Consider the following 9,909-nt stretch of genomic DNA (forward strand, 5'->3'; position numbering starts at 1 on the left):
ACAGTAAACAGATAGATACATCTTGTGTCAAGAAGCCCTAAGTGGTATGAAGGAAAAATAAAGTTGAGTAAAAGAAAGTAAAGTTTGGGTTTGGGGCACAGTGAAGTTTTTTGCAGTTTTATACTGTGCCAGGTCATCAGGGGGGTGCCTCTCTTCCTTTTCATCAAGAAAATAAAACCTTTACCAGGACACCTCTTCTTCCCCAGCTTTTCACATTGGCATCACGAGCCAGAACTGCGTCATAAAGCCACCCCCAAGCTGGAATATAGGATCCGGATTATTTAGACCGTTGATCTCCAACCTGAGTGAGCAACAGAAGCCCCTGGAGGATTTGTTAAGCCGCAGATGGCTGGGCCCCGCCCCCAACAAGCCTGCGCTGGGGCCTGAGAATTTGCATTTCTAACACGTTCCCAGCAGTTGATGATGCTGCTGTTCTGGGACCACACTCTGAGAATCACTGACTTAGACCATTCCTGATCTATTGTCTGAGCCACGTCCACGAGCCACCAGACAAACTCCAGGTTCTATTAGCTGCAGAGTGTGGGTGCTGTCAGTAACTAACAGTGTCTGTGTGATACGCAGGGTACTTAGCCTTGCGTGCTAAGTCGCTTCAGTCGTGTCTGACTCTTTGCAACCTTATGGACTGTAGCCCACCAGACTCCTGTGTCCTTGGAATTCTCCAGGCAAGAATACCGGAGTGGGTTGCCATTTCCTCCTCCGGGGGATCTTCCCCACTCATCAACCTCCGTGTCTTACATCGCCTGCACTGGAAGGCAGGGTCTTTACCACTAGTGCCACCTGGGAAGCCCCGCTTAGCCTTAGAAGTTCCTAAAGAAAATGATAGCTATTATTATTACAGATATTGTTATTACTATTTTTTATAAGAACATAAGGTTACACTTGGGTCCAGTCGTGGAGGGCCTTAAATGTCAGGCAGAGAGAGTCCTTGGTGTGTACTCTGGGAACAAAGGCGCATTTTGAAACAGAGTGGATGATCAAACTGGCATTTTTTAAAGATTAACCAGGCGTTGGGCTGGGACGCGAGAGGAAGCGGTGTGGGGAGAGAGCCTGTCGAGAGGCCATGGCAGTGATCCCAAGAGGCCACTGCAAGGGTGCAGAGGCCAGCGCCTCTCCTCGCGTGTAGTCCAGGGGTGTCCATCAGCCTGTCGGGATCGGGAGGACTGATTCTCAAGGGTCAGCCCTTCATCGTGGCCAGTCGACTGGAAGTGGGGCCCGGAGGTCGGAGGACAGGACAGATACGCGTGTTCTCTGGAGACCCTGGAAGAAAAGAATTTCTCAGTGGCGCTTGTGCTTCACCGTGTGCTGAGCGTCATCACCAGTGAACCAGTGATAACAGCATCTCGTCACCTGCCCTACCCACCGAGCACACGCATTGGGGAAAGAGAAGGAGAAACCACGTGTGAAAAGCCTCTGAGTAAAATGCACCACAGACGAAATCACGCCGCCGCCTTGCACGTGCTTCTCAGGGAGTCTTTGCCTCTGTGATTCCCGCGGTCAGAGCCAGCAGCCTGGGCTGGACGGGCCACACAGCAGTGGCCCCGGGGCCTGAGCCGATAGTCTTCACTGCCTTCGCCCCTTCTCCTCTCTGTCAGTGGAGCTTAGTGACTCAGGACCGGATTCATAACCTTTCCGAGATGCTATAGCTGTCAGGCGTGAATAAGCACAATCTACCAGCCAGAAGGCTCCATCACGGACCCTTCAGGCCGTGTTTAGCTCCAGCCTCTCTAGTTTGTTATTCTGTTGTTTCTGATGCCTCAGGCCTGGGCCAGACAATGATTTAAACTGATCTTGTGGGAAAACATATCCTGATATCAGTTGGTTCCACGCTTACCTCAGACCCACATCAGTATCTGTTCTGCACTTGGTTACTGTACGATGTTCACAAAACTGAAAAGCCAGCCTCAAATAGCTTTCATTTCAGCCGCTACTGCGTAATCCCCAAAGCTGCTGACCACTCGGGATTCCATCAGCCTCCGATTGTGTGCGGGTTTTGTACTGGTCCAGCTGCTTCAGCAGTGCGCAGGATCCATTCGCCCTGCTGCTGGTGCATACCGATCTGTTGAGAGAAGCCCATTGAACACGGAAGGTTCACGGCAAGGACCACCTCTCCCCCTCCTCCGCCCGAAGTTCACGCAGGCTCGGTTAGCCGTGGGGCTCCCCTGAGGAGGGCACAGCTCCCCACTCCAGTGTTCCTGCCTGGAGAGTCCCACGGGTAGAGGAGCCTGGCAGGCTACGGTCCGCCAGGTCGCAAAGACTCAGACACGACTGAGCGGCTAACAGTCTCACTTCCCACCGAGGGGAGCCTGACTTCTGGAATCGCTCCATTGTCCTGACGTCTGTCGCGTGTATTTCCATCCTTACGTGAGACCGTGTGTGAGCGGCACTGGGCAGTCTGTGAAACGCTGCCCGGGCAAGTGGAGGCTGTGTGGTGGTCAGAAACCCGTCCTGGGAGCCTTCATACAGGTTTCTCTTGCCTCTCTGACTCAGTTCCTGAAACAAGAATTTGCTGGGACTTGACATCCCTTCATGCTTTCCCTGGCACTTACTCAGTAGCTGTTGACTGACAGACACTCCTCCCCTTTGCTGTGGTCCAGCAGGAACGGCAGGCGAGTAGCTAAAGTGGAGCAAGAGGCTGAGCCGAGAGACCAGCTGTAAACCCGTCCAGGCCTAGCCGCACCTCTGCCCTTCCCCGCTCCTGATGTGGGGGCTGGGAGCCAGCCTTCTGCCCCTCTCAGGCCCGGGCCCTGCACCTCAGCCCCTGTGGTGGGGAGGAGGGCCCCTGAGGCCTGGTCCAGCTCCAAGCCACGTTTCTTCCAGACCCTGAGCTGCAGCGGCCTCCTCTGCTGACGAGGCTCAGGTGTGCACAGAGGCCACACGCCCCTCCCGGGCTGGGAGCCGGGGTGCGGCGGCCTTGCAGATGAGTGTCCAGTGGGGGAGAAGCGGTGTGAGGGCCCAGGGACACAGGGGCCGTCCTGACTGACAGTGGCACCCTGAGGGAAGGTCATTAACTTAGTCTGTGTTCCGCCACTTCTGACGGGTTGAGAGAGTGGAACCGTTGTGAGACTGACTTTGTCTTTAGTACGTGTTTGGGTTGATTTCTCCCCTGGCGCCTCTCCCCTAGCTGCACTTCTCTTTGTTTTAGTGATGCTGTCGTTTTCCTGTACGGCCTCGTTTGATTCCCCCGAGCGCCTTTTTCTGCAGACTTATGCCCTAGCTTGAGAGTAAGAGCACAGAGACCATCTAATTATCTGCTGACCGAGCAGCTTGAGTAAGCAATTGACCCGCCCTTTGACTAGCTTTGTAGGCAAGGATGAGCTGGTTCTTCCAAACCTTGGTTTTCTGTGTGGGCTTTTGAAGCCATCCCAGAGGGTCGTGGGTCACTGAGGCTTATCTGAGGCCAGGTCATTGCCACCTCCCTTCACGGGTCTGCCCCATGGCTAAACCATGTCCAGGTGAGCATAGGTCTCAATGAATTTTTAGTATTATATCTGCCCAACTACACCTCATCTCCTCATCTTCTAAGCTGAGGCATCAGTTCTTAACTCCTCTTTGGGTTACTCATGCTTTGAAGAGTCTGATGAAGGATGAAGCCTCTCCCCGGAAAATTACACCTATTTCCACACACAGCGAAACGTACACAGAACGTCATGGTCTCTGTGGACTGCCCCTTAAGGCCTATCCTTGGACCCCTTAAGGATCAGGAACCCCAGAGTAAGAGCTCGTGTTCTAAGGAATCCTCAAGCACCCTTAATCGTCCCTCGTCCCTGAAGGTGGAGAAAACACCAGAAATGGAGGTAGTGGGTAGGAGCACCTGTTTACTTTCCAGTCCTGAAGTTATCAGTTTCAGAAGAGTCAATTAGCATGTTTCAATAAACATACATACACTTTAGTAACAAATAATTTACTTGTAGTGAAAAAAATATGGCTAGGTCATTGTAGTACAAGTTTAAAGAGAAAATTGTTGAAAATATTTTAAAGAGTTACTCAGTATTGGCCCATACAGGTATCCACTCGTACATTTGTTTTTCATTTTTCCCAGCTTCCAGAGAAATTATCATCGTCCAGTTAAAATCTTCTTTGGATTTAACATTTGTCTGAAAAGGGCTGCATGTGTCAGAAGACTGATTTTGAACCCCTGACTCCAATGTCTTCAACTCTTGAGAGCATTTTTTCCTTTTCTGTTAATATCTAAACTTCCATTGATGTTGTTTGAATGTTAATCTTCATGCCACCATGTTGAATTTCTTGTTATATCCTCTGAAAGTCTTAAATGGGAGATCCTATAATGTAGAGATTACTTAGTGGCAAAAACGTAGATTGTGGAAGCAGACAGACCTAGGTTTCCTGGCTTGGCTCTGTCCCTCCTGAATGCTGTCGTCTTGGGCAGCTTACGTAGCCCTCTGGCTTCAGTTTTCTCATCTGTGAAAATGGAGGCTGTGTCTTCAGAGTTAATGGGGTCGCAAGCTGCATTAGTTCGCTTGGATTCACGCAAGGTGCCACAGACCGGGTGACTCTAATGACAGAAATGCATCCGCTCACAGCTCTGGGGCTGGAAGTCTGAGGTCAAGCTGGTGGCAGCTGGCCTCTCCTGAGGCCTCTCCGCTTGGCCTGAGGACCGCTGTCGTCCGCCTTGTCTTCACAGGCTCTGGCCTCTGTGTGTGTCTGCGCCCTGATCTTTTCATAGAAGGACACCAGTCATCTGGGATCAGGGCCCACGATAGGCGCCTAATTTCAACTTAATCACTTCTTTAAAGACCCTCTTTCCAAAGACAGTCCCATTCTGAGGGGATCAGGGCTTCAGTATACAAATCTGTATATGAATCTAACACATGTGTATAGTGCCTGACCTGTTGTAGGCTCAGTAGGCCGTCTTGTCATCCACCTGATCATCGTCTAAGAGGTACAGTCTTTGAACGGAGGCCTGCGTATCTCTGCACTCTCAGGCACCCTGGGCCTCTTGAAACAGGCAACCCAGCATTGTGATGGGCTTGCCCTGTCCTGTTATCCAGCATGAGGCCATCTCTTCCCTCTGCCCTACATCCAGGATGTTATGAATCTTTAAGATGACCCATCCTTGTGTCTCCTCTCCCCCGCCCCCACCCCCCCCAGGCTTCTAGCACAGCGCCAGCTTTCTTTTATCTCTATGTGGAAGTTCGCTCAGCCTCTGATTCCAAACTCAGTCATTGCCTTCATCTTCAGAATTACTGGTCCTGGCTGGCTTCTCTTCCAGCTTTTTTTTTTTTTTTCCTTGATTCTCCCATCTCTGGCAGCAGCCCTTGTGCCTTGATACAGAAACTGCCCTTGTCGTATCTGAATAAGTGTCAAGGCCTCAGGTAGTGACCCCCTCCTCTGCCATCCTCAGGCCTCGTGGGGAGGAGGCCCAGAGAGTCCACCGGCGAGAGCTGGTCCATGTCAGCACCTCAGAGGGAGAGGGCCAGCGTCCAGGCACCCGCTGGCATCCCAGCAGCCACCTTGTCCCCAGGTGCCACGGCCCTTGCACTTCGCTCTGGGCTCTCCCTGGTTCCCCAGAGAAACAGCCAGAGGAGCTGTGTCCCGGGCAACGGGGAGTCTACTGAACGCTCCTTTTCGCCCCGTCTCTCTTGCAGCTGCAGTGCCGTGGCTCCGTGAGCAAAGCCTGGGTGCCCGAGCCGCCGCTGTGGCAGCGAAGTGCAACCTGCAGAGCCGCTGATCACCTGCAGAGACGGAGCGAGCGTGTGTGCGTGTGTGCGCGTGCGGAGGAAGGAGGGCTGCCTGTTTGCGTGTGTATGCGTCTGTGTACACTCATGTGTCTCTGAAAGCTGTCTGGGCCAGAGAAGGATGGGTAGCAGCTTCACCTCAGCCTCCAGACCCTGGACTAGAGGTCACAGCGGTGGCGGTCACCCCATACCTATCCCTGGGGGCCCGCTGCCTCATATGCCTAGAAGGGTGGTCAGACCTTAGGTGGGATTCTGACACCTGCTCCCCTTCCCCCTCCTCCCTCCACGTCAGACTGAGGAGCAGAGGGAAGCATTTCTGGCTCTTGTGCAGAGTGTGGGATTCTCCTGAGTTCCTGCTTTATGACCCCGGGGGCCGGGCAGGCTGGAGGGGACAGTTGCTGTCCAGACAGTCACCTGGTCTGGCTGCTGCTTTGAAAATTCCCTGCCAGTGGACTCCCCAAAGTCTTCCTAGGGGAGCTGGGGCTGAGCTGTGGAGAGATCTGCAGCCTTTCTGCTCCATGCAGAAGTGCACCAGGGGCCTGACCTGAGTGCTGGGTGTGCAGTCTGACAGTAGGAGAGAGGAGCCTCTCACTCTCCGGGGCTGGAAACCTGAGGCTAGGAGTTAACCCTTGCTCTCACCACTCCTCCACCAATCAGAGCAGACTGGAGACCCAGAGCCTCCAGCAGGAGGAGGCCAGGTCCCTGGAGGTGGAGGGCCCCCTGGCCACACTCCACGGCACCTCAGTCCTGCCCCCGAGGTCAGCTGACGGCAGCCAGGGAAGCCATTGCCATCTGCCCGGGGCTGGTCAGCACCGAGCTGCCACATCAGCCCTCCCGGTAGCTGGACATCAAGGGCCCAGGCAGGTGCACGGCCAGGGACGGTTGGGAAGGGCCCCAGCTGAGGTCCCACCCGGCGCACCAACCCTTCTGGAAGCAGCAGGTGGGGCGTTTGACCCAGAGAAGCCAAGGGCTTGCCATCCAGGGGCGGCTGGTGCTCCCACCTCAACCCTCCCGCTGCTGGAGGTCTGTGCTGAGGAGGACCCTGCGGAAAGGAAGACTGTGTGGCCAGCTGGAGTGTGTCCTCCTCCCGCCCACGGCCCAGACTCGAGCCGCAGCGTGTGTGCGCACGGGAGTGTGTGCAGGTGTGTGTGTGTGGCTGAGAGACCAACCCCTCGTGGGACTTTTGTCCTCACGTGTCACATTAAGCTGGCCCTGGGCCTTCTCCTCTCTACCTCCCCTGTGACCTTGTCCCAGCCATGCCCTCCACTCTTCTCTGTCCTAGGACCCGAACCCTGGGTCAGGCCCCTGTCTCCGCGTCTGTCCAGCACACTGACAGGCTTCTCCCTGAGATGTCCTCAGGCTTCCTCAGCTGGAGAGCTGCCTTTGGAGTCCAACCATTGTATCTGTGTCAACTCACAAGAAATGTCCTGTATTGCATGGGGGAAACAGCTTTTTCTGCAGTGTTGGGTTGGGGGCTTCACTGCTGTCTTAGCCTCAGCCAGGAGGAAAGAGCATCGGGGGCCACCGCCAGAAGGAGGGGAGAGCAAGCCTGGAAGGACTGACCGATGAAACTGGGATGGCCAGAGGGCTTAGGGCCAGAGTCGGTGTTTGACAGCACCTCAGATGGCAGGATGATTCCCTTTGCCTACCTTTTTGATGATGGGTCTCTTCCCTAAGATACATGTTGTCAGGACCAGCGCCCCCTACTTCCTACCATCCCTGGCATGCTGGCCCTTTCCCAGTGGGCTGGAAATGAGGAGAGGGGCTATCCAGTGGCCTGGAGCTCTGTGATGGCTTCGTGTCTCCCCTCTCCTGGCCCAGGTGTCCTTGGGGGCTCCTGCAGAGCACTACCCCAAATCCTGACCCAAGGGCCAGTGTTGGGAGGGATGGTCGCAGGCCAAATGCACTTTATACAGAGATTTTGTATTGCTAGGAAGATGTGTTTCTCCCACAGTTTGTGAATATCCATGTGTCCCATAAATGTCTGATCCTATCTGAGCAAAGTTGTAATGTCAATTTTGTGGGAGGTCTGGGTACTGGGCGGCAGTAGGGCTTAATCTGAATGAACCAGGAGCCTCTCACCCACCTTGGAGGTAGCAGGGAAGAGTGGGTGGGAGATGGAGGACCAGGGAGGTCCCTAGTTGAGCAGCTAGAGCAATTAGTGGTCTCGACACCAGAGCTTGGTCAGAGTTGGAGGTCAGTCAGCCAGAATGGTGTGGAGCATGCCAGGCCTGGGATGAGGTTCCTGCAGTGGCCTAGCCTCTCAGCCCACTTCAACACCCCCAATCTGGGGATCAGTCGATGGCAGGGCCCTCTCCTGGCCCTCAATCCATTCTTAGCTGGGGCATGTAAGCTGCAGCTGCTTGGTGCAGAGGAGAGCCAAGCCCAGAGTCTGGATGCTGACTTTGGTACCATCTGGCCAGAGTGGCCCTTTCTCTACTGTGTAAGGGTTTCCAGTTTTGGACCGCTGAACATGAGAGCTTTATTAACCCACATCCCAAGTTCCTATGAGAAGGGGTTCAGGCCAGGCCAATGATATCACAAGCTGCCTTGCACAGAGTGAGAAAGGGGAAAAGGAAGAACCTGACCCTGGGACTTGTCTGGTTCTCAGCTCTGCTTTGAAGCTCCTGATGGCCGAGACTTGGGCCTGGCCTCCCCTCTTCCGCCTTCTCCTGCCTTCCCTCTAATATGGCTCTGCTTTGCCCTTGGGAGCTAATATACCTTTGCTCTTGAGCCAAAGATTCTGGAAGGTGGAGCTGTCCTACACGCGCACACATTCCTGACCTAAGGGTGCTCCCTAGTAGAGAAGCACAGACACTAAGGAAAAATTATTAGCCACTGTGGCAAAACTGCTTTCCTGGGAGGAAAAGTCAGCACCATAGCAGCAAGCGGTTACCTTTTGGTCCTAGTGAAAGGAGCCTGAACCAAGACAGGAAAGATTATGTGTCCCCTCTGGGCCCAGGAACACGGAGAAGAGAAGTAGCAAAGGCCTTCAGCTCTAGGTATTAACCTCAGAAGTGGAGCTCAGGGCTTGTTGGCTGCAGGGCAGGTGCCCACTGCTCCTTTCTGGGCACTACGCTGTAGGCGCAACCAGTGGGCAGTCTAGATTTGCACATAGGCTTCCACAGCTGTGAAACAGTGCCTTTTCAGAAGGACAGGACCTCTGCGGCTCTCTCAACTAGCCATACAAGCCAGTGAGATTTGGCAGAGGCTCTATGACCCACCAGAGCTGGGGACCTTGCTGTGCCCAGCAGCCTGAGTGCCCAGAAGTCCATGTGCTGTGAGAGAACACACAGGCTTAATCCTCTTAGGGGAGAGAAGTCCAGGAGGAACCATGACCCGGAGTTGCAGGGCAGAGGCACTGGAGGGAACCGAAAAACCATCAAAAGAATCCCTAGAAGTCAACCGTAGGGGCAGGAGGAAAGGCCCCAAGTCTTAGAATGTGAGAAGCCTGCTATGGGGTGTCTGAGTGCAAAAGGGGGTGCTCTGCAGGAAATACAATTGAGGTGCTAAGTGAGGAGAGGGTGATGTCAAAGTCCTGACATGAGGGAGGAGAAGCTGAGAGAAGCCAAAAGGAAGGGCTCAATTCACCATTAGAAGTGTTTGGGGCTGAAAGGGGCTTAAATCACTCTTTAGAGAGGAGACCCTCGGCAGAGTCCTTGGGTGGAGTGGGGGGGGAGTCCCCTCAAGGGGTGAGCCCTGGTTCCCAGCTGGAGGTGGGGTGTTCCCAGCCTCCAGTGCCAACATTTGTATTATATTTCATCCTCACGACCATGAGATGGACCATTATCATCCCCATTTCACAGATGAGAAAAAAATCAAGCCTTAGGACTGTTGTAACTAATGTGAAGTCACACCACCTATTCTACTAGGAGAGCCGGGCTGTGACTTCACCCTACCTCACTCCAAAAATCTGTCGGTCCTAGGAGCCAGCATCCAACACCCGCTAGTGTTTCTCTGCCTTCCTCCACGACTCTCCTTTCCTGACTGCCTTCTTTGTCTGCAGCGAGGGGGTCAACTCGGGTCCCAGGGACCAAGATCCCGCCATTAGTTACTGCATACCCGGACGCTAGGCCCACCCCAGGAAGAGAGCCCGCAGGGACACAGAGGGCTTTGCGGAAGGGGAGGCTGTTATTACTGCGTGGGATTGAGGGCGGGGCGGAGCCAAACTCGGGGACCGCGGGGCTGCGAC

General features: G+C 54.2%; 1 protein-coding gene across 1 annotated transcript in view; it reads left to right on the forward strand.

Annotated features, from left to right (window-relative positions):
- CRY2 (cryptochrome circadian regulator 2) overlaps positions 1 to 7,715 on the forward strand; it is a 34,986-nt gene extending 27,271 nt beyond the window's left edge. Inside the window, exon 12 of the mRNA XM_069553985.1 lies at positions 5,628 to 7,715. The gene's annotated coding sequence lies outside the window, so the exon portion shown is untranslated. The remainder of the gene's footprint in view (positions 1 to 5,627) is intronic.
- Positions 7,716 to 9,909: the final 2,194 nt, after the last annotated feature.

The sequence above is a fragment of the Ovis canadensis genome, chromosome 15, assembly GCF_042477335.2.
Source record: "Ovis canadensis isolate MfBH-ARS-UI-01 breed Bighorn chromosome 15, ARS-UI_OviCan_v2, whole genome shotgun sequence".
Lineage (NCBI taxonomy): Eukaryota > Metazoa > Chordata > Mammalia > Artiodactyla > Bovidae > Ovis > Ovis canadensis.